General features: G+C 41.0%; 1 protein-coding gene across 32 annotated transcripts in view; it reads right to left on the bottom strand.

Annotated features, from left to right (window-relative positions):
• MICAL3 (microtubule associated monooxygenase, calponin and LIM domain containing 3) overlaps positions 1-24,295 on the bottom strand; it is a 200,046-nt gene that overhangs the window by 134,030 nt on the left and 41,721 nt on the right. Inside the window, exon 1 of one of the 32 annotated variants that reach the window (XM_081310964.1) lies at positions 4,397-4,523. The exons of the other annotated variants lie outside the window; for them this stretch is intronic. The gene's annotated coding sequence lies outside the window, so the exon portion shown is untranslated. Of the gene's footprint in view, positions 1-4,396; positions 4,524-24,295 lie in introns of those variants that run through there. 32 annotated transcript variants of the gene reach the window in all.

Here is a 24,295-nt window from a genome sequence, read left to right as displayed (position 1 = left end):
TACACAGTTGGCAGATTTCCTAAAATAATTGATTTGCACACTTAAAATGGTTGAATGTATCATAATTTACACCTTCTATTTATTGGTGCTGGGGAATCACATCATGGGCCTCACACATGCTAGATTAGCACTTGACCACTGAGCTATATCCCCAGTCCTTAAATTACACCTTAATAAAGGAACATCCTTCCAGTCCTCAGCACCATATAATCTCTCTTACCCAGCCAGAAACCTTGCTCCGTCTAGGTCAGGAATCTGGCATAGCCCATGTATGGCTCCTTTCCCCTTCCTCGGCTCAGGGTTTCCAGCATCTAGTATGGTTAGAGTACCTACTAGGATTAAACCAAGCCCATTTCTGTTTCTGACCAGAAGTGATGAAGTTTGAAGGCACTCTAGGATCCAGAGGCCAATCAGTTTGCAATTATTGGGATCCCGTGAACACCCCACTCCCTTCCTTGCTATTTGGCCAAATTTATTGCGCTGCTAATACCCAGGTTACAGGTAAACAGAAAATTTCAGTGAAACTAAAATCTCGCGGGCCTTTCTCAAAGTAGAAAAGGAGATTTCATCTAATGGTTAAGTAGTAATTTCAGTTGTCTGTACATTCTCCAACCTTTTTCTTTTTGGTACTGGGGATTGAACCCAGGGACAGTTAACCACTGAGCCACATCCCCAAGTTCTCACTAAGTTGCTTAGCACCATGCTAGGTTGCTGATACTGGCCTTGAACTCGTGATCCTCCTGCTTTAGCCTCGAAGTTGCTGGGATTACAGGCATATTTTGACTGAATTCTTTCCCTACATTATCAACATGATTGAGAAAGAAGTAACATATTTTTCTTGCCTTCACCCCAAATGCCTGTCTGTCCAGTTGGATTGCAATGATATGAAACAAGTTAGTTTTACTTTTTATTATGGACTTTCTCTTGAGGAGACATTAGCTCCCTTGATGACAAAAATCTTTTCTGCCTTCACTGTTGTATGCCTGCTTTTGTCACCTAGGTTATTAATAAACAGATGAGCATTTGTTAACAGGGACTGAAGCCCAATAGGAATGAATTATGTTGCCCTACAGGATGAAGGCTGTCGCCCTACAGAAATGTTTATCAAATCCCTGTTGCCCTCACGCTGTGGTGGAGATGCTCTGGGGATTCTGGTTAGATTTCTTCTGAGATACAGTGTTGCTTAGTTAAGGCCCTTTGACAAAGTCTATGGTGTTTAGTATCTGAATCAAATTACTTGACTTGAACAGAATGCATTTGCTTTTCCTGTCCCCAAGTAAGCATTATGTCTAAAGGTGGCATATTTATTTAATCTTGACTGGAACCAGATGCTTAATTGGGGAAATGTACCCAGGTCAGCTTGGTCATGCTTGGCATATCATGGCCTTGAATTGTGCAATCTGACTGCAAGTGCAAAAGCTGTTCAGAAGCTCATGAGAGGGCAGGTGGCATCCTTTGGTTGCCTTTCCAATATGGATGGCCTTCCAGAGGGAGACCTGCCTTAGCCACAAGTGATGAGAAGGTCATAGCAGTAAACAATACTTTCTAAAATCCCCTAGGGAGTATTTGGGTTCTCTCAGATTTTAGGTTTCAGTACACAGAACAAGCCAAAATCTTTACCTTCTGTATACCAGAGCCAGCAGGTCAATTAGCAGTACTCCTATGCCTGTGATAAATTAGACAAGGGTTTTTAGAAAAATCAAATGGCAGGCCAAGGACTACTTGTAACTTGAAACTGCTGCCAGACCAGAAAAAAAGATGCCTGAAGCAGTACTGAGCCTCTTGGCCATCAGGTGTTGCATTTTAGGACAGGTACCTGTGGAATATACCCTCTATACCTGTGGAATATATCTCTTTCAATGCTGCCTAATCTTTTTGGTGCTGAATTAAGTGGGGAATAATAAATCTTCTATAGTAAAACTTTGGTAGGTTGCTGGCTTTGAGCCCAGAGCAGCTGGAATTTTGAAGCCCAAAGAGCTCAAGGCAGTTGGTTTTTGGCAAATGGTTTTGGGAGAAAAAAATTAAAATTCTGGCTATACTTCATTCAGTATGGTCCTGGTCCAGTGTTAGAGGGGATTGAGGGGTCATCTGTAGGGCAGAGGGTGATATCAGAAGGGAGAAGTTGCAGGCTATGAACTTTCAAGACCCTGTCAGAGCACAGTTTGGGGAATTTGCAACATTCCTTACGTATAAGAAGAAAAGCTTATTTTTATTTCCTTTCCTTTAATGCTTCATTTCCAAATAGATGCGCCTGTCCCTTGTGAAAGAATCTGGGATGCTGCTGCAGGAGTGATCATGGGTGCCATCAGAGCTCAACAGGAATCAGACTAGACTGAAGGTAGGCCTTGAGAAGCACCAGATCCAGAGGAAACTTCTGTTTCCTTGATAAAGTTATGCCTAAGTCCTACTAGACTCTAAGCTCCCAGGTGACTGCAAGCTTCTCTCAGTTGGGTTGCAATTTCAGTAGTTAAGGGTGCCAGACTCACAACATACATTCAGATTTTTATGGAATGAATTGAGGTTTTTTTGCTCTTTGCAGTTCTAGAGACTGAATCCAGGGTCTAGCACATGCTAGAAAAATAAATACTCTAGCACTGAGTTATAGTCACAGCCCCTTTAATTGCCCAGACTAGCCATGAATTTGGGATCCTCCTGCCTCAGCCTGCCATGTAGCTGGGATTATAGGTGTGTGCCCACCATACCCAGCTACTAAAGTTTTGGTTTATGGAATGTACTTTGAGTGCTCAATATGAATGTTTTATTTTAAAAACAGGTGTCTTTACATAGTTTATTTTGTATAATATAGTGCAGTGAACACAGTCATCTACTGAAGTAACACTAATTGATGTAACATATAGCCAGCACTGTTGGGAAAAACTGTTATACATGTCTTCTTCACACAGTATATCATAGACACCTAATATAGTGAACACATTCGTTCACTGAAAGAAAACTATTCTGATCCACATGTACAAGCAATAACACGTTATACGAATGTGACTCTCCATAATGTAGCTCACATACTTTGAATACCTTCATTCACTGCTGGAACAAATGGAATTTTTAGAACTTCTTTTGATAAACTTTTTTAAAAAGCATAGAATACTTGTTGGTTCAATATTTTGTTTTTAAAATTGTGTACAAATTGGGTTGTTAACTTCCAAGCCTACATTGTATTAATTCTCTAAGAATGGTTCAGAAAATAATTACATTTTCTTCAAAGGTTTCCTTCTACAAACAAACCTAAAACTTCACCTGTTCTCTGCTTCAGAAGGAATAACCTCCTTTAAAACCAAAGGAGTATACATTCAAAATAGTTTTTAAAATTTTGTATAACCATAAGAGGAAAAAAAAAACAGCTGTTACTATATGAAAATTAGGCAAAAGATTTTCACCAGGCAAATTCACCAGAGAACATTCAAGTAACCAAAAGCATATGAACAGGTGTTCAACATATTAGTCATCAGGAAAATGTCTATCAGAGACATAGTGAGATACTACTACATAAGTCATGAGAATGACTAAAATTACAGACTGACAGCACCTGGAGTAGGCAATGAGTGGGAACAGAAACTGTCAGATAATGAGAATATAAACTTGTATAACCACTTTGGGAAAGTGTTTAGCTAAATGTCTATGCTGACCAAAGGGCAAGTACATGAATGTTGCTTTCAGTTTTATTCATAATACTCCAAAACTGGCAACTGAACAAATGACCAACAATATCCAAATGATAAATAAGTTGAAGTTATAGTCACACAATGGAATACCATACAGAAGTAAAAAGGAATAAACTATAGCAATCCACATGGTATTGGTACAAGGACTCCTCTCAAAACCCATGATGCTTAAGTCCCTTGTATCAAAAGGCACAGTATTTGCATAATTTACATATATCCTCCTGTATCCTTTAAATCATCTCAATACTACTTATTTATCATACCCAATACAATAAAAATGCTATGCAAATAGTTCTTACACTATATTGGTTAGGGAACAAAAATTAAGAAAAAAATCTGTACATATTCAGTACAGAAACAATTTTTAAACAATATTTCAATCTGTGGTTGGTTGAATGTGTGGATGTGGAGCCCATGGATACAGAGGGCCCACTGTGCTGTTGACATGCAACCATATAGATGAAATTCATAGCAAAAGAAGGCAGATACAAAAAAGAACATATTGCATAATTTCATTCATAGGAAGGTAAGGAACAAACAAAACTCAAAACTATGGTACAGAAGTCAGTCAGGGCTGGGGATGTAGCTCTGTAGTAGGGCACTCCCCTAAGCATATGCTAAGCCCTGGATTCTATCCCCAGCACTGGGAAGTGGAGGTCCAGTCCAAACAATGGTTACCTGAGTGGGGCAGGATTGGGGGACTTTGGGTTCCTGACCTGGATGTGGTGCTGTGTCAACTTGATTAAGCTGGTTGCTGTCTCCCAAGATCCCCAGATAGAGTTCTCAGTTAGAGCTAGCCAAAAAAAGAACTTCAGTGGATGGGGATGTAGCTCATGCTAGAGCACTTGTGTCACATGCATGAGGCACTGGGTTCGATCCTTAGTACCACATAAAAATAAATAAATAAAGATATTGTGCATCTACAACTTAAAAACAAACTTCCCTAAAGTTTGGAAGGAGAAACTGAAGCTGCTGCCTTTACTCTTCTGAAAGCCTGAGTGGTCAAATATGGGAAAGGACAGAGATATAAATAGATGCCTGGAAGATTCCAGCTTGTCCTTGTTCTCCTCTATACTGCACCCAGCTCTTCTTTCTCACAGCTCACCCACCAAAACCCTGGCCTACCACCAGATACTTGGCAGTAGACCAAACTGTCCACTAGCTCCTCAGAGGCAGTGGCTGCCCACAGAGTTCTCCAGGAGCTCACTTTCAGTATCTTCACTTCAGTAGCAGACATGCTTGGCTTCTCAGATTTTCTTCTCAGACTTGCCCACCTGTTCTAGTACTACAGTCAGACTAGTTAGGGACTACTCTTTGACCTCCTAACCTTCCCATCTGGAGACTCATTTTCCCACCACATCTGGTCGTGTAAGGACTAATTCTTATAATATCTCCTTTATCCCTGAGATTCATAGGCTCAGTCCCCTGACTGAACCCTGTTAGACAGGCACAGAAGTTACATATGCAAAAATTCAAGTTGTATACCTTAGATCTGTACTCTTTACAGAACATATATTATACTGGAAGGAAAGGAAGGAAGGGAGGGAGGGAATCTTTTAGTGTCCTGGGAGTACAGCAATCTGAGAGATACCCAGCAGCCTATGAGTGGAATCCACCCTAAACCTCACATACTAAGGAAGAATCCAACACCATACTACTCGGCATAAGATCTGGCAGACAGCTAGGAGCTCAATAGGGTGAGGCTTCTGACCAGAGCCAGGGTTGTGTGCTTTATAAATAGCAAATATGATACAAGCTCCCTTCCCGGCAAGCTCTCAACTCCCTGGAACCAAGTTCTGTAGTCCACAGTGAGTTTTCTCTTTTGAAGGGACAGAGTCGCCAAATTCAGAGTACAGGGTCTCAAGAGCAGAAAGGGGCATGAAAGGGAGGACAGAGATCTCATAAAGGCTGTGGCATTTAGAACATGCATTCTAGTGGTGCTGTACCGTTCTCAGATGCAGACAATCCTCTGGATCCTTTGCACAAGAACAGATCTACAAAACAGCTGCCTTCCAGGCAGAAGACCAACATGTCTTCACATCATACAGCAAATTATTTACTCAGTACATAATCTTCATTAGGTCCCATACTTGGCATTAAATTTACATTGGTGAATAAAAACAGATTGCCTGCCCCCAGGAGCTCACTGTCTGTTGGAAAATACATACAATAAATAAGCAAACCAGCTATAATTGCAAAATATACAGCTAGGAAAGAAATGCATAGGTTTACAATGATTAAGAATAATGGGAGAAGCCCCAAAACAAGTTGGTCATAGTAACTTTTCTAAGCAGGGAACTTAAAAGGAAAGGTTTGAGGTGTAAGAGAGAACAGTATATATTCATGTTGAAACCTTTCACAGTTTTCTTCTCTAGCTGATTCTTAAAGCCATCGTCCTCTACAATAGTACAGTGACATCTCCCCACCATCCCCAGTCCCTCCACATATGGTGGTGGCATTTCATGCTTCTCAAGGCACTCTTACGTATATTATCCCATTTGTTACTCCCACGATTTTTTCTTTTTTGGTGTGGTGCAGGAGATTGAACCTAAGGCTTGTGCATTCGAGGCAAGCACTCTACGAACTGAGCCCTAGTACTCCCATAATTCTATGAGCATGGAAGGCAGATACCAATGTTTCCTCTTGACAGATGAGCAAACAGGAGTCAAGAGAAGTGAAATGATTTGTCCCAAGTCATATAGCAAGCTACCAATGGTATTTGGTTAAGTGGCAAATTCTCTGCATTTCCTCCCTCTGTGTGTTTTTTTGTTTGTTTTTAATATCACTGCTATCCCTAACTCTTTTACTATAGATATTTTTGGGGACCTACAGTTCTCCAAGGATAATAATTTTAAATTGGATAATGCCAGAGTTCTAGCTTTCCCCCACCTACTTCAGTCCTACATTACAAAAAAAAAAAAAAAAAAAAAAAAAGGATTGCTCTCAAAAATAGATTGCTAAATTCACCACATCCCACAGTGATTTCTATAATGGCATCAATAAAGTTTAATTATTCTCTAGTAACCAGCTTGCATGATTGTCTCCCCAGCTTTGTGAGCTCCTGGGTGTGAGAACAATGTTTTATCTTACTTCCAGCATTAAAGCAGTCAAGATCTGAATGAAGCCAAACAAATCACTCATCGAAAACCACATATTCTCTTCTCCCTCTTGCCAATGGCTAAAGTAATTTTATTTCAAGCTCTAAGTGTTAAGACTTCACAAATATTCCCTGCTTTAGAAGGAAGAGGCATAGAAGATCTATCAGTTATCTTATTGATTATAACAATTATTAAATACTTTTGTGTCAAGCACTGTGCTGAGTACTTTTTAGAAATTTATAAGAACTATTATGATTTTCACTGTATAGATGAGAAAACTGAAGACCACAGGTTAGTAACTTGCCCAGCTGATAAACTGATGATGACAACATTCAAATCCAGAAGTGCTTCACTTTAAAGCCCAAATTATTGCATTTCCTCCCAAAGTACAGAATATAAATGCATACCTTTCACAGGGAGACCAGAATATCCCATGGAAAGGGCAGTAGTTCTGAACCTCAGATCACTTAATATCTTGGCATACTGCTAAGATAAGCATGGTTTAGCTATGAACAAAGCCCCACATACGGATGATCAGATTCAATGAGGGTAGGGTATCTTTCCTTATCCGACTGCTCTTACCAATGGAGGAGATTGTGCTGGGCCTCTGTGTATTCAAGGAACTTAAAATTGACAGACAACTGTGCTGTACTCTGATGTCAAAAAACAATTTTGAACAAAAGATTAAGGTGTCAAGATAAATTAGGACAAGATAATATTTTGATAAACACAGTATGAAAAGACTAAGTGAAAGTTTGGCAGAAGGTGAGGGCACTTCTCATTATGAAGATAAATCTACTATTTTCTCTAACAGTGCTCCTGGCTCTAGCTGAAATCTCAAGGACATTTAGCACTTGTGGCCATAAGCATTTGGGTAGTAGTAGTAATGATATCTATAAGGTCATAAACTTGAATAAACAACAGACTTTTGCTTCCCATCCCCCAGTTAAGGGGGAAGGGAAGCTGGCTCTGAAATTCACCTTACATCCATCAGCAAGCCACACACCTGTGATGAATAGTAAGCATACAGAAAAGGGATACCTTTCTGCCTCAAAGGTGCTACAGCGGGGAGAGGTGGCTATGAATCCTGCTATTCCTTATGGAGGCCAAACAGCAAAGGCAGGATAGAAACCTATGAGGGCTGGTCTGGAGTATGGACAGTGAATTTAACCAGGTGATGGGATCTGACTCAACTTCATGTACTGTATGTTCTTCAGCAACTCTGTGAGGTGACATCTGTCAAGTCCCAAAGATCCAAATAATTCCCAGCATACTTAGAAATGAAAAGCCCTTCTTGGTTGGAGAATGACTTGGGAAACTCAGGTCTTATCTTTGTATCACACAAAAGCAACTGTCGCTGTAGCAAACAGTCTCATCTACCATGTCTACTTACTTCCAAACTGCCAGAAATAGTTACTCCACTCAAGATACAATAGACACATTAGACATCCAGGAACACAACACCCTAAAGATATGAGCCTCCTGTAGCAGGCATAGATGTACGTATTATGTTTGCTGAAGTTACTCCTCCTCCTCCATATAGTCCTATAAGCAACAGCATCATAGCCAATAGTCTTGTATTGATATGTGAGGGCATGCCTTCAGATCATCTGAGAAGGCCCCTGGACTTCATAACTCTCAGGCTTAAGTTTGGGCAGCAAAGTGCCAAAGCCTGATTTTCTCAAAGTATCAATCAGATACTACTAATCTGCCCTTTCTAAGCCAGTTGGATACAACTTCAAAAACAAAACTTCTTATAGGCAAAAAGTATTTAAGAAGCATAAAGAAAACTGACAAAATTCAGAGGACACAACTTTAGAATAGCCAAACAAAACACAACAACCTAAGGGAAGGACTAGTTCCATGAAATATTCAAGTCTTGTGGCAGAATATGTAGAAGAATATAACATATGTAGGAATCAAAGAATAAAAATCCACCACAAGGAAATACACAAAGATAGCATAAACCCAAGGAAATACAAATACAAAAGCAATAGCAGACTGAGGGGGATCGGAAAGGAAAAGTAGACTGAAGTACAGGTACAGACTCAGTAGAGAATACTCAGGCAGTTGAAGAACATTTTCCAGATTTGTGGATTAATTTTTCAAAGGAAGAGCTGAAAAGCTTGCCTTGCAGGACAGGCAAGCATCAAATGTTCACTGAGAGCTATTTAATCAAGGTAGGATGAATTATATAAAATAAGTCAAATGCCCTGTAAACTCCCAGGATTGATATTAGAACCCTAGGTAGAATGATGGGTCAATCTGCTTCTCCCCCCATCTGCCCACTAAAGAAAGTTTGAGTTAATAAGTTATTCACAGAGGCCACAGGTTGCCATGGACCAGCTAGAGCACCTCTTCTACCCACCATATCACAGCGAGTGCCTAATCAATACTGAGTGGACCCTACAATTCCAATCTTCATTCTGATTGCTAGGGAGGAAAATAAAGTTTGCGCTGCTTCACACTATTTTTCTGTGGCCTGCATTTGCTGTAAGAGTCTGTGTAGATTCCTACCCAGCTCTCTGGACAAGGAAGTGCCAAGGTCTGATTTTTTGCCATGAAACAATCAGCTGCTATTTTCATTACAGAAGTAAATGAAGGATCAATGTCTACTAAGATGAAAACCAGTCATCCTTGGGGGTGAAGAGGAAGCAGATAATGATGATGGCAAGCTATGGTCTTAAGCCCATTAGCAGTTTTTCTGAAGCAAAGTGCCTGAGAAAAAAGGCTCTCAGACAACTATAAACTGGGTTCATCCACAGACAGAGGTGCATTGCAAAGATGGAAGTTAAAAGAAGGAAAGTTGAGACAAGTTGAATTTTAAATGCCATACCAGGCAAGAGTTGTCATTATTATAAAATTCAGACAACATTCAATTTGTGAAAGAACTACCATATGCTTTATATATCCACTTTTGGGGTATATAAACCAAGAGGTAAAAGAAGGAAACGATATTACATTTTGCTGTTCTCTTGAGATTAGCTGTCTGGTCAGCCTATGAAGCGGGTGGGAAGGTGGTGGTCCATAAAGCCCATTAGAATCATCAAGGAACTTTAAAAAAAATTAAAAATTATGAGGCCCACTTCAGATCTATCAAATCAGAATCTCTGTTATGGCACAGGGTAGATACATGCAATCCCTCCCCTGCATTCTAATGTGGTCCCAGGGATAAGAAGGGAAACAGAAAGCAAACATGAGAATGCAGCCTATATACACTCAGCTGAGTGACCAGAGGTTCATTTACATTCATACAGAACTTCTCCCTTACACAGTCAACCACCTATTCAACAAATCTCTACTTTCTCCATTATTAACAATAACAAAAGGGGAGTTACCCAACCAAAGAACTGAGCAATGAATTCAAGAAAATTATGTACCTAATCTGAGCATGTATGTTTTGTTCAGGAAAATGTAAACCAGCTGTAATGTTCTGTCTCTCCAGAGGTGAAATGATACCACAACATATCTAAAGATAGCTCAGTGATTGTATGCTTGCAAGGAAGTGCAAAATTAAGCACAATCCAAGTGGGCAAAAGAAGACCATGCACTGAGTGACTGTGGTTGCCAGGTCAGCTCAGAGCTTCCTCTTGCCCAACAAATCAAAGTCCTGGTGCTCTGAGAAGGGTAAATATAGCCCAGCCTCACCAAAGACAGTTCTGTGGGTTGGAAGAGACGCCTGTTCAGTCTTCTGTCCTGCCAATGATGCCACTTGTCAGACATACTTCACCTCCTCCATTTAATCTGAGTGGTGTGGCTTTCCCAACCAAGCCTTTAGGAAATGGTTGTTAAGGCTCAAGTGCCAATTCATGATCATGAGTTGGCAATTAATCTTAAAAAAAAAAAAAAAGATTATATATGTATGTGTGTGTGTATGTGTGTGTGTGTGTGTGTGTGTGTGTGTGTGTGTGTGTGTGAGAGAGAGAGAGAGAGAGAGAGAGAGAGAGAGAGAGAGAGAGAGAAAGATTTTTAGATGTTCTGAAGACAGTTACCAGCAGACACCTGTTTGGAGAGCTTTTCTGGGGTACTGCTATTAGTATATTCATTACATATCTGCTATGTAATGAATCCCCTGAAGGAGCCTGGTCTCTGATAGGCTTCCAGATGATCTAAGCAGATATAGACACAGCAGTCTAATAATTCTAGCAACTGTGCTTGCAGTACAAAATGAGCTAAACCAATGATGTCAACCATGGCAGTCCAGGAGGGTTCAAATCTGATGGGCACTGCCCTGGGAGATTCAGGGTAGGTCTGCTCTGTGGGATCACCAGCAGCCCAGATGTTCTTTCTGTACCCTAGTAGGCCCAGTAAGGTCCAAGGCGAAAGCTGAAAGGTCCACTTAATAGAAAACTTTAAAGTAACTTCTGTTTCTTAGCCCCTTTAACAACGGAGGCAATACCGAGACTTCATAATTCCTTTAAGTTACACATCAGAGTTCTCATTATATAGCTGAAGTTTACCTCTACGATGGAAGCAATGCTGACAACAGGAACTATTCCCAAGTTCTGAAAGGAATCAAATAAAATTTTTCTAATTATCACTTCTTTTCCTCAAAATCAACTCCTCCTCCTACCTTCTTGGGCCAGCAGAATATGGCTTCCTCCAAAATGCCTTTCTCCTCTTAACAGAGAATACTAAAACAGACCAAAATCTCTTCAGTGCAAAAAGTACATGTACTTTCATGAAAAATAATGACTCTTTCGATGTCTGAGAAGCACTCCAAAGTTTAGGTGCCAAAGACAGCTTTGTGAATAAATCAAAGCAATGTGCGGTCAAAGGCCTGCTCCCACCTTTTCCCATGGAGACTGATAGAGTGAATTGCAGGAAACAAAAGACCAGGAGTTCAGCTGTCTGCTCTTTGGGGGCCTGTTCCATAGAGAAAACAATCAGTTTGAGTTTTATGCCATGACATCATCAGCCACCAATCATCATAGAGAAGGTAGAGCAGGTTCTGTCAGTGAAACCAACCACTGCAACTGTCAAATTACAAAGGGTTGCACAGGTGTGAGGTGGGGTTTTTCTTCTGCCCTGTTTCGATATTAAACTAGAGAAGAAATAAGAAATAGGAGGAAACCCTTTCTAATGTTGGGGAAGGGGGGGGGCGCCAAAAAACAAAGAAACTTAAAATGCCCTTGGTGTAAACATCAAACCACCCAGGAATGCACCTGTGCTCCTCCCCCCTCCGCCTCCATCTCCACCACTGCTAGACTGACAATGGAAGCCTTTGTTCCACCAAGTGGCCAGGGCATCTTCCCAGTGATCCCAGCCAAGGAAACAGAGTTTTAGGAAAGTTCATCCCTGAGCATGTATATTTTCAAACAGGGTTCCAAAGCAGAGCAGGGAGCAGGGAAGAAAAGGAAAAGACTTTGGTTGATTCAGACACTAAACTGTTTTGACTTGTGTGCCACAGCTGGAGATTCTTGGACTTGGTTACTTTCAGTTCATTTTCCTCCAGAAAACACTGGCAATCTTATGAATGAAGCTGTTTAGCCAAGGTTAGAATATGCAAGGAGAGTGGGGGTGGCAGTAGCCCAGGGCACAGGGTTCCAGGAGAGCAGGGGGTGAAGGAGAAAACTTACAGAGCAAATATTGTTTACAACTACAGAGCCAAGCTAATGTGATCTCTCCGCCCGTTCAAGCATATTATTACATTAAGTCCTGAACAACAAAGTCCGAGGCAGGGAAAGCACAGCCGACCCAGCCTCCGCTTCGTAGTGGCACGAGGGCAACATTCCATGCAAAGTTGGTCCCAGCAGCAGTGTGTGCCAGCCCTCCTGGGAACATAGCAGTAAGCTGCTGGGTACACGTACTCAAGTGATGAAAGGTCAAAGAGACCTGGTTTCAAGGGATGGGCAGCACAGACTGATGCACAGCTATAGGAGAGAGCAAACACAAGAATCTGCATTTCCTTCCTTCCTTCCTTCCTATCTTCCTTCCTCCCTCTCTACTCTTTCTCTATTTTTTTTTTTTTAATTTCCTGCACTGCTGGAGATAAACCCCAGGGCCTTGTATATTGCTAGACAAGGGTTCTACCACTGAACCAAACACCCTGCACCAAGAAACTGCAGTTTTAACTGAAAATGCAGTGCAGCTAGACATGTAAAGAAAAGCATTGTTTTTGAGTCTTCCAACAGTCATCCAAGGATGCCACAGAAAAGGCCTTGGGTGGGAGCAGGGTTCTCCTAACAATCACTCAGAAATCGGTATTATTTACTCTCACTAAAAACACTGCAAACCTGAGATTTTTACTTTCTATAAACAATAAACATTCTATCAACTCCATTAAATAGAAGAGTCTTGTTCATGTACAGTAGAACCCCATTGTTTCTTTTTTTTTTTTTAATTTTTATTATTGGTTGTTCAAAACATTACATAGTTCTTGACATATCATATTTCACACATTTGATTCAAGTGGGTTATGAACTCCCATTTTTACCCCGTATACAGATTGCAGAATCACATCGGTTACACATCCACTGTTTTACATATTGCCATACTAGTGTATGTTGTATTCTGCTGCCTTTCCTATCCTCTACTATCCCCCCTCCCCTCCCCCTCCTCCCCTCCCATTTTCTCTCTCTACCCCATCTACTGTAATTCATTTCTTCCACTTGTTTTTTTCCCCCTTTCCCCTCACTTCCTCTTGTATGTACGTTTGTATAACAATGAGGGTCTCCTTCCATTTCCATGCAATTACCCTTCTCTCTCCCTTTCCCTCCCACCTCTCGTCCCTGTTTAATGTTAATCTTCTTCTCATGCTCTTCCTCCCTACTCTGTTCTTAGTTGCTCTCCTTATATCAAAGAAGACATTTGGCATTTGTTTTTTAGGGATTGGCTAGCTTCACTTAGCATAATCTGCTCTAATGCCATCCATTTCCCTGCAAATTCCATGATTTTGTCATTTTTTAGTGCAGAGTAATACTCCATTGTGTATAAATGCCACATTTTTTTTTATCCATTCATCTATTGAAGGGCATCTAGGTTGGTTCCACAGTCTAGCTATTGTGAATTGTGCTGCTATGAACATCGATGTAGCAGTGTTCCTGTAGCATGCTCTTTTTAGATCTTTAGGGAATAGACAGAGAAGGGGGATAGCTGGGTCAAATGGTGGTTCCATTCCCAGCTTTCCAAGAAATCTCCATACTGCTTTCCCAATTGGCCGCACCAATTTGCAGTCCCACCGGCAATGTACAAGTGTACCCTTTTCCCCACATCCTCGCCAGAACTTGTTGTTGTTTGACTTCATAATGGCTGCCAATCTTACTGGAGTGAGATGGTATCTTAGGGTGGTTTTGCCCATTGTTTCTTAAATGGTAAAATTAGGTGCAAAATTAAGACTGTGCCAATAAATAGGTGATCTAATAGTTTTTTCTGGCTAGATTCAATTTATCTATACCCTTTAGGGCTGACTGTTGTCAACTGTAATTCTCCATGACTCCCAAAGAGGAAAGACTCAGCTCCCCTCTTACACTACCATTTCCACCTTTACCTTCTCCCAAGTGTTTCTCCCTGGTCAGGGAAAGCCCACTTGGCTCTGTGTTTCATTCCCCAGCTCAGTTCGGACAATATGAAGTAAGAACACTGTCAGCCAATACCCTACATCTGAAAACCATACAAGGGCCTGTGTTTGCTTTGCCTTCCTCCACTAATGTGCAAGAAAATCTAAATAAAGGGGAGGGGGGCACCTTTGGCTCACGGCAAAGTTCAATATGGCCCAGGATGAAGGAGGGCCCCTGCTTAGCTTCTCCCATAGCAGGCAGTGCCAACACCTGCTGTGTAGTTCTCTGAGCACCACTCCCCACTCTGGATCTGTGTGAGGATGACAGGCATCTGCTAAAGGAGAAAAAAGAGCCCAAATCAAGAAGACCCAGTTCACTAGCACTCCAAGTCTTCCTCCAAATAAACCACTACCAAGATTTACGTGAGGAATTGCTTTCTTCTCCCCAAGAAGTTACTCACTGAGACTTGGACATCAAGGAGGAAATGTGGGCCCTACTGCCCAGGGAAACAGTGAGAACCATGGGCCCCCTCTCTCAACACTAGCCTGCCAGCAGCAGCAGCATACTCCAATTCTCCCATGTACTCTTTATCCACTGAACAATCTTTCCAACCCAGACCACCACATCAAAGAGTACAGGCAAGGAATCTCTTCTGCCTAGAGATGGGAGAAAGAAGGGATGACAGAAAGGAGAGGCTATATTTAGCTAGCTGACCAAGATAAAAGGAATGGAAGGAGTCACACAGGCCAAGCACCGCAGGAGTGCTCAGCACAGTTCATCCACAAGCCATGGCAGGGCAGAACAGAGCTGGGGGTAGTTTGCTGAAGAGCATAGCTACTTTCTCAGATTACAGGAAAAGGCAGAGACACACCCAGAGGGATATAAAAGCAATAACCTTATTAAGTTATTCAAAATCCAGTCTGAAAGTTAGAACAGAAACTCTTCACTGGTTTAGAAAAAAAAAAACCTAAATAATAGGAGGAGGATGAGACAAGTACAAACTGTCTAAAGCAGGCGGCATCTTGAGGATTGTAAGGAGTTTTCCTTGGAGTTCCTTCTGTCTGTCCCAGGAAGCATGGAAGAGATACCACTTTTACTCAGTGCAGGTTCACTTGCCTCTACTTTAAACCTGGAAGGCCAGAGAAGCGTTCATTTTCTTTAACTTAGTGGGGGAAAATTTCTACTTCTTTAAAGAAAAGAAGGGAAATGAGGCAGCTTCTAGACCAAAACAGCTAACACAGCTTGCATATGATCTTCTGCTTTGCAATCAATATCTTTGGTGTGAAATCATGACCTAGGCTGTGCATGGTATAAACCTGGGGAGCTGCTTCATTTAGTCTAAGGACTGCTGTCTTGTAAGTAGGATACATCTTTCTTTTTATGTACAAAATATCTCTCAGGCAAAGGCTTTGTGAGAAAAACTACCCACAGTCCTAGATGTTTCAGCACCTGAAACACCTAGTGTCACAAACATGCACTGCATACTCATGAGCACACATATGTACATGGACATTCACATACACACACATCCCAAGAATGATGAGGGACATACACCCAAAACCAGCAGATCTTGGAAATTTCCTCTTACCTGGAACATATAGTTAAAGCTTATATTTAGCAGTAATACTTATTTAATGAGGGTTATTTTTTTTCTTCTCTGTTCCAAAACACACTCTACTCTGAGCTCAATTATCACAGGAGGACCATATCTGACCTGAGGGAGCAGTAAGCAGGTTCTTACTAGTTGCTTATTTTTAGCATCTGGTCTTTCCTGCCCTCTTCCCCAGGGAAGGCCCCTCCCTTGGCTCTTCAGCACACTGCTCACCAGAATGCAGGATCCTGACTCCCAGCAGGAAGGTGGGGCTGTGGGAGGGAGACCTGGTAATACCCCTCCATACTACAAACTTCAAACTATGGATGAGCAGTTCCTACTAAAAGTATGAGGGAAGAAATATTTTAAAACCACAAAGAAAATAGGAGGGTGACTATAGAAGAGAAACACTGTACATAAAATGTTTACTGTCCATCTAAGATCAGAGCAAAACTGCTGTGCCACATGGCTGGATTGGCATATGGCAATCTCTTTGTTTACCTGGGCCAGCCCTGGCTACTTATGCATGTAAATCATGCAGTGTGCACCCCTGTAGGCAAGGCTCTGTCAACCAAGACAGGCCCCACTTATCCTGAAGAAAGCCAGGCTGCCCAACAACCAGCACAAACACACTCCAATGAAATGGATGGCAAAGCAGGTAATTCACAACAAAAGAAAAAGAGGAAGGCTTGAGTGTTTGTCTTGCTGGAAACTCCAAGATGACAACACTCCTTTCCCTAAGCCTCATAATATTACATATATGTAGCTGTCACAGAAGCACCAATGTGAATTGAAAAGAGAATTTTGTCTATCCTACTTTTCTGATGGAAAGATCTTTGTGTGTGTGTGTGTGTGTGTGTGTGCACGCGCGCCTACTTCAGATTGAACCCAGGGCCTCGTGCATGCAAGGCAAGCACTCTACCGACTAAGCTATATTCCCAGCCCTCATCCTAGTTTTCAATGATTGACATTTCACTGTAAAATTAGAAGTACAGAAGAAGCCTTAATCCTCTAAAGAATTAAAAAGTTTTTAACATAATAAATTCAGACAGCAAGTGAATTGGAACTCATGCATAAAATGTGAGATAAACTCTATTTTTTTTTAAATCAAGAATAAATTAAGGGCTGGGGATACAGCTTAGTTGGTAGAGTGCTTGCCTCACATGCACAAAGCCCTGGGTTCAATCCCCAGCAATGCCCCCTCCCCCTAAAAAAGAATAAAGGAAATGATAGTACAGCTGTTAACTTCATGATTTTCATATTCAAAATGCTTGAAATACATTTATGAGTTCATCCACATATACTATGTCTTCTGCTAGGGAGACATACATGTTGGGAGACATACATGTTGTTCAATAACAAAAAGTTTAAAAAAAAATATAAGGGAAAAGAAAGGAGGTAGCATATGCCTGGAATCCTAGTAACTCAGGAGGCTGAGGCAGGATAATTACAAGTATTGATGCAGCCTTAATAACTTAATGAGGTACTGTCCTAAAAAATAAAAAGAGCTGGTGGTGTAGCTCAGTGGTAGAGCACCCCTGGGTTGTATCCCTAGTACTGAAATTTAGAAAAAAATTAAAAATTGTCAGTCTAGATTTAAGGTCTTCAAGTTCTCAAGCCTCTGGTCCCAAGAAGTAAAGGCATAGCCTAAGGGCTCCACATTGATCTACCAGATACCAGTGCCATCTGATCCCCCCACCCACCCCCACCACCACTTGAGAAATAACCCTTTTTGTAATCTGGCAAGTCCCCACTCCCTGCCCTGTCCTGCTCTGGTGTAGGAAGATACAAAAACAGAAGCCTTTACTCCCTCCACCCATGCACCAGTTCTCTGTAAGCAGCTCCCTGCAGGAAGAAAGTGGAAGAGGTGGAGGGAGAGCATTTCCACTGTATGGTCAACTTTCAGTAGTTTGTTTTGTACAACACAAATAATGAGGGGTAAAGATCTTCCATGGCAGGGTGTGGCAAGGCTGTGATGTACATTCCATGTCACCCAATTCCTCATACAGAGGCCAAACTGCATTTGTTATCAGGCACTTCTCACTGAGACTGATGTCTAGGGACAAGATAGGAACTCTGTTCCTCTGAAACTTAGAGCCCATCCTGGAAATCATGAAAAAATATAAACATGACTGTCAGAAAGTTGTCTCTATTTTGTCCCCTTTATAATAAGATATCTCAAGGATTAACAAGAATCCATTAAAGTAACTAGAAATTTTAGTTATAGCTGAGTGCATGAATGCATTCTTGTTGTACCATCAAGCTATCAGTGAGTATTGATTTAGTCAGCTTTTTCGCTGCTGTGACTAAAAGACCTGACCAGAACAATTGTAGAGGAGGAAAAGTTTACTTCAGTGCTCATGGTTTCAGAGGTCTCAGTCCACAGAAGCCTTGCTTCATTCCTCAGGGATCAGGGTAAAATGGGATATCATGGTAGAAGAGTGTGATAGAGGGAAATAGCTTACATGATGATCAGAAAGCAGAGAGAGACTCCACTTTATGCCCTGAAGGCATGTCCTCCAATGCCCACCTCCTCCAGCCACACTCTACCCACCTTCTGTTACCACTCAGTTAATCCCATCAGGAAACTAATTCACCGATTTGGTTAAGGCTCTCATAACTTAACCATTCGTCCTCTAAATTTTCTTGAATTGTCTCACACATGAGCTTTTGGGGGACACATCACATCCAAACCACAACAAGTACTTAAGTGCCAAACATTTGGTTAAACCTTCTGCTTGCATTATCTCGTTTTGTCTTCAACATAACATTATAAGAATAATGTCATCCTTATTTTAGAGATCAGTAAATTAAAGGTTCAAGTAGGATCATTAACTCCCCAACGTTTCAGACGATAAACAATAGAGCTGGGAGAAATGACCTATGGAGGGCTGGCTGCTTCAGATGCCTATGCCCCTTTTTCAAGTGTAGCCTCACTTGGTAGATTCAAACTCATTAACTGTATCCTCTCACATTTTCTTAACTTTTCTGTAGCAAACTTTCATTAGCATATGTTCAATTCCCTAAATGGCCTGAGCAGTTTTTTAATAAATGGAGACTGTCAAATATACAGATATTTATTAGTGCCTACTCTGTGACAAGACTACATCAGGTGCTGCAAAGAGACTCTAACAAAAGACAAATCTATAAAGTGGAAAAAGAAATGGGGAAACAGTCAACCAGTAATAGAAGGTGATAAATAAGTACGACCTGAGACTTCTGTACAGGCAAAGGTTTCTCAGTGCACCCACAAGTCCCCTGAGAATCCTGTTACAATGCAAATTCAACTCTGTAGGTCTGAGTGGGCCTGTGATGCTGCATTTCTAAACAGTTCTTGAATAACACTCCTGCTGCTGCTGCTGCTGCTGCTGACCAAGTACTCAGGCACTTCCAAAGTCTGTCAATCTGGGATGGAGTGGTCTAGAAAAGGTCAAGAAATGAACTAGAAACAGTCTTTACAGAACTGAGCAGAATTTAAAGATAAGGGGACAGGGTGCCATCAGGAAGCAAGAAAATAATATTTAAGATTGAGGGGGGGGAAATACCTCAAGCAAAGAAGCACAAATGCACAGTTGTTCATTTAACAAAATAAAAAAAAAAAAAAACATTCTTAAACTGTATCATCATTTGTTTCAGTTTGGATCTCTATAGACTCAAGTATTGAAGATGGTACTATTGGTCCCCAGCCAGTGGTGCTATTTATTTATTTATTTTTCCATGCTGAGGATCAAACCCACCTTGTGCATGCTAGACAAGTACTCCACCACTGAGCTACATCCCCAGACCAATCATGGCGTTATTATGCTAGGAAACTTTAGGAGGTGGAACCTAGTGGAAGTAAGTTAGCTTGAAAGGCACATGCCCTTGAAGGGGATTATTGGGACCCCAGCCTCTTCCTATCTCTCTGATTCCTCACTGCCTTGAAGTGAACAGGCCATCTCTGCCACATGCTCTTGTAAATGATATATTGTACCACCAAAGGCCCCAAAGCTATAGGACCGAGAGACCGCAGACTAAAACCTCTGAAACTATGAGTCAAACAAACCTTTTTCCTTAAGAGCTGATTATCTCTGACCTGGGGATATAGCTCAGTTGGTAGAGTGCTTGCCTTGCATGCATAAGGCCCTGGGTTCAATCCCCAGCACTACAAAACAAAACAAACAAATAAAAAAAAGGGTTGAGTATCTCAATTATTTCATCACAGTGACAGAAAGCTGACTTGAATGCCAGGAACTACTAGTCTTTTGAGGAGCCCTTAATTCTCTTTAAAGAACCTTAGTGACTTAGCCTGAGAATAATTTCAAGGTAAGCAATGATTTTTGCTTGCTAATCTAACAGAGTAAGGCTCATAATAAATGTCTTAGAGAATGCTGCCTCAACTACTCCATTACTTGATGATGCTCAGAGGTTTCAAGCCATGAACTTTGGCACATACCCAGCCACTAAACAATGAATGTTTCACAAGACATTTTTAAACACTTACTATCCAAAATGAACAGGAAAGAAAGTCCCAGTGTCAGCTCCACCCTTTGTCAGCCTCCCAAGATGGGCCTCTCATGAGAAGGGCCAGAAAAGTGGTCCCTTCTATTGGGCTATCTGGTAATGTAGCCCTGCTTCCTGGCTAGGCCATTTCCTTCACTGTTTCTGAAAAGTGGCACTGCCCTTACTCAATAAGCTTCTCAGCAACAAGAAATGAATGCTCAGACTGTAAGGAAAGGTCACCCTGGTGACCCTGCAGCACCATGCACATTGTGCTTATGAAGAGAAAGGGTGGTGTGGCTGAGAACTACTGGATTCAGAATAGAGAGATGGGCATCTACTGCAGGGTCCTGTCGTTTAATCAGCTACATAACCTCTCCAAATTCATTTTTACACTTAGAAAACAAAAATTACAATCTGAGATCTACCTATCTTACTATCATGGATAAAATTCAGCAATGGCAAGTGCTTTATATGAAACACCATAAAAACACAATACCTTATTTCTAAAGAGTTTGAGAGATGAGAGGCTTTTCATGATACTCTTCCTTTAACATCATACCCCATTATATACAGCTAGTATTTATTATCTCTACTTGACAAAAGCAAAAACTCAAAGCAGAAAAGAAACCATGGATTTGTTCAAAGTCAAACTCCAAGGAAATGAATGACTGCCAAAGGTAGTCCTGAAGTCAAATATATTTGTTATAGAATAATGAGATTTATTAATCTGCCTCTAGAAATGTGTATTTTAACATTCTCTGCAAGACTCAAATCATTTAGAATCGAAGTGTTTGTTATGTGACACATGAAAATCCAAGGTGGAGCTTACTGGAAGAATGGGTACAAGATTCCAGTACTGCCTCAATTGTTTTACAGACCACACAACCTTGGTCAGGTACACTGGCTGGGGCAAGGATTCATTTCCCTTTCTTTATTTTTATTTTTTAATAGTTGTAGATGGACACATACCTTTATCTTATTTGTTTAGTTTTACATGGTGCCGAGGATGGAATTCACTGCCATACACTTGCTAGGCAAGCGCTCTGCAACTGAGCTACAGCCCCAGCCCTCATTTTCCTTTTCTATAAAAAGATAGAACTATACTTGCTAAGTGATTAAACCTTTTGTTAAGGTTTAATTGCTAACACCTAGAACAGTTAAAGTCTGTTCTAAGTAGGTATAGATGCCCTTAGCCTCCCTAATATCTCATCTTTCTCTCTTCAGACATTTTCAATTATCTCTTGCATTCATTTCCTTCAGCAACCACCAAGGAAATCCCCACTATCCAGATTATAAACTCTGGAGTATGTGAGCTACACTGGCACACCAAAGAAGCATGGCTGGGTATATGAACAAGGTGTTATGGTTTGAAAGTCTCCTGAAAAGAAATTTAATTACTACTGTAACTGTGTTGAGAGATGGGACCTTTAAGAAGTGACCAGGGGGCTGGGGTTGTGGCTCAGAGGTAGAACGCTCACCTACCATGTGTGAGGCACTGGATTCGACTCTCAGCACCACATAAAAATAAAATAAAGATATTGTATCCACCTATAACTAAAAAATAAAAAAAAAATAGACGTTATCAGGCCTTGAGGATTCTACCTTCATGAATGGATTAATGCTCCTATCACAGGAGTGGGTTACTGATAAAAGGATGAGTTTGGGCTGATTTCTTCTCTGTCTAGTACATCATTAGCTTGCCCATCTGCTATGTTATGATACAGGAGCACCAAGACCACGTGCTGGTACCATGCTCTGGGACTTACCAGCCTTTAGAACTGTAAGGCAAATAAATATCTATAAATTACCCAGTCTGTTTTATTTTGTTGCAGCATCAGAAAATGAGCTAAGACATAAGGTAAACTGGTAGTCTCCTCCTCACATTTCCCACTACATTCCATTCTGCTTATTCTTTTAAAATTTGCTACAATTCTGGAGTTGAAGAGGCAGAACTAAGTCAACCTGGATACATTTTCTGGGGAGATGTGGAGAAAAGAGTGGGAACAGAAAGAGGGAGGACAAATATAAAGAGGTTCACCAACCAACCAAGCACACAGTGTGAAAAAATAAAAATCTGAGCTTTTTAAAAAAAATTTTTTTAATTGTAGCTGGACACAATACCTTTATTTAATTTATTTGTTTTTATGTAGTGCTAAGAACCGAACCCAGGGTCTTGCACATGCTAGGCAAGCGCTCCACCGCTGAGCCCCGACCCCAGCCCCCAAATCTGAGCTTTTTAGATTTGTTGCTCACTTAAGAAAGCTGATGGAAGAGAAATCCACATATAAGCTGGTATTTCATACAGAGGGCTGAGGAACACAATTCAGGAAGAGCACCTGACAATACAGGAATTTACCTGATAAGGAAAAGAACCCTGTGTGAGGTCCTAGAAAGAACACAGGGGCCCCAAAGACAATTCAATTTTAACTCTGTCCCTCTCTGTGTGAAAAAGGGAATTTTTTAATTTGTTTCCTTTTTTAACTAAAGAAAACCTCAGAGCAAGGTTAACATGTAAAATGCTGCTCATAATACCCGACACAGTAGATAGTAAAGGTTAGAATAACTTCAACAATGTTGAGGAGAACTTTTGCCTTCAATCCCTAATATCAGAAAACTGATGGCAACATCAGATCAAAATCCTTCATTCAATAGGTCTCATTAACCACAAGATGGATGTGCTCACTCCAAACTCAGTAAGCATGTTGTTCTTAGTGGAAAGTGCTCTTCTGGTATGGCCCCTCCTGTTTCTGTTGAATCAAAGGAAGGTAACCATTTCTAGGTATTAAATCTAATCCAAAGGTACCCAAAAAAACATTTAGCTGAACTTCTATGTCCATAAGGCCTGAACCAAACTGCAAAGGAAAAAAATATATGCAAAAATAATAATAATAATGAGGAGGAGGAGGAGGAGGAGGAGGAGGAGGAGAAACAACTAGCCAAAATAAATGGAACACAAAAACCTCTCGGAAACCAACCCTAAAGAGAGTTTACAACAAGAATTGATATTTTCACTGATTTCTTGACTTTTATTCTTCCCCACCTCAAAAACAACTTCTGGGGGTTGAGGATAGGCAAGGCAACTCCAAATGGGCTCAGAGTAGCTTTCCCCAGAACAGAGGGAAAACAACCTAACAGGAAAGCCCAGATACAAGTATGGGGGAACTTCTGAGTCCAGGCCTCCCTGAAGATATGCTATCACAACTAGCCTGGTGTCTGGATACAATGTTCTCTGGGACATGGGGATACAGGAGAGTAGGAGCAGGGAAATCTCAATATCTCAATATCCATCAAGCAAGAAAGCCCTCCTAGTGTTTGAGGAAAAAGAAGAATCATTTATGGAGCCTTCTGGGAAAGAAATGTGATATTTATATAAAACATGGGGTTAAACCAGGTGCAGTGGTGCATGCCTGAAATCCCAGCTACTCACCTGTAATCCAGCTACTTGGGAGGCTGAAGCAGGACAATTACAAATTCAGAGCCTGGGCAACTTAGAGAAATCCTGACTTTAAATACAATTAAAAAGGACTGGGGCTACAGCTTAGCAGTACAGTGTTTATTTAGCATGTGCAAGACTGTGGGGTTCAATCCCCAAGTACCACCATAACCAATGCCACCACCACAAAGGGGGGGGGGGTGAGAAAAAATATAATATAGGAAACTGATAGTGAAAGAATATAAGCTCTGGGCTGGAGTTTTAGCTCAGTGGTAGAGCGCTTGCCTCACATGTGTGAGGCACTGGGTTCGATCCTTAGCACCATATAAAAATAAATAAATAAAGATACTGGGTCCATCTACTACATATATATCTTTAGCACTTTTATCTTTAGCACTCAAAACACAATGGACTCAAACATTTTATTGAATGAATAAAAGAGGGAGAGATAGAAATCTAATATGGTTAAGGCATAAACTTCCAATCAAAGAGAACTGGATTCAAGGGCTGGG

The sequence above is a fragment of the Spermophilus citellus genome (genome assembly GCF_964194105.1).
Source record: "Spermophilus citellus genome assembly, chromosome: 10".
In the NCBI taxonomy this organism is placed as follows: Eukaryota; Metazoa; Chordata; class Mammalia; order Rodentia; family Sciuridae; genus Spermophilus; species Spermophilus citellus.
The sequence above is the reverse complement of the archived record's forward strand: the minus strand, read 5'-3'. Positions and strand labels throughout refer to the sequence as shown.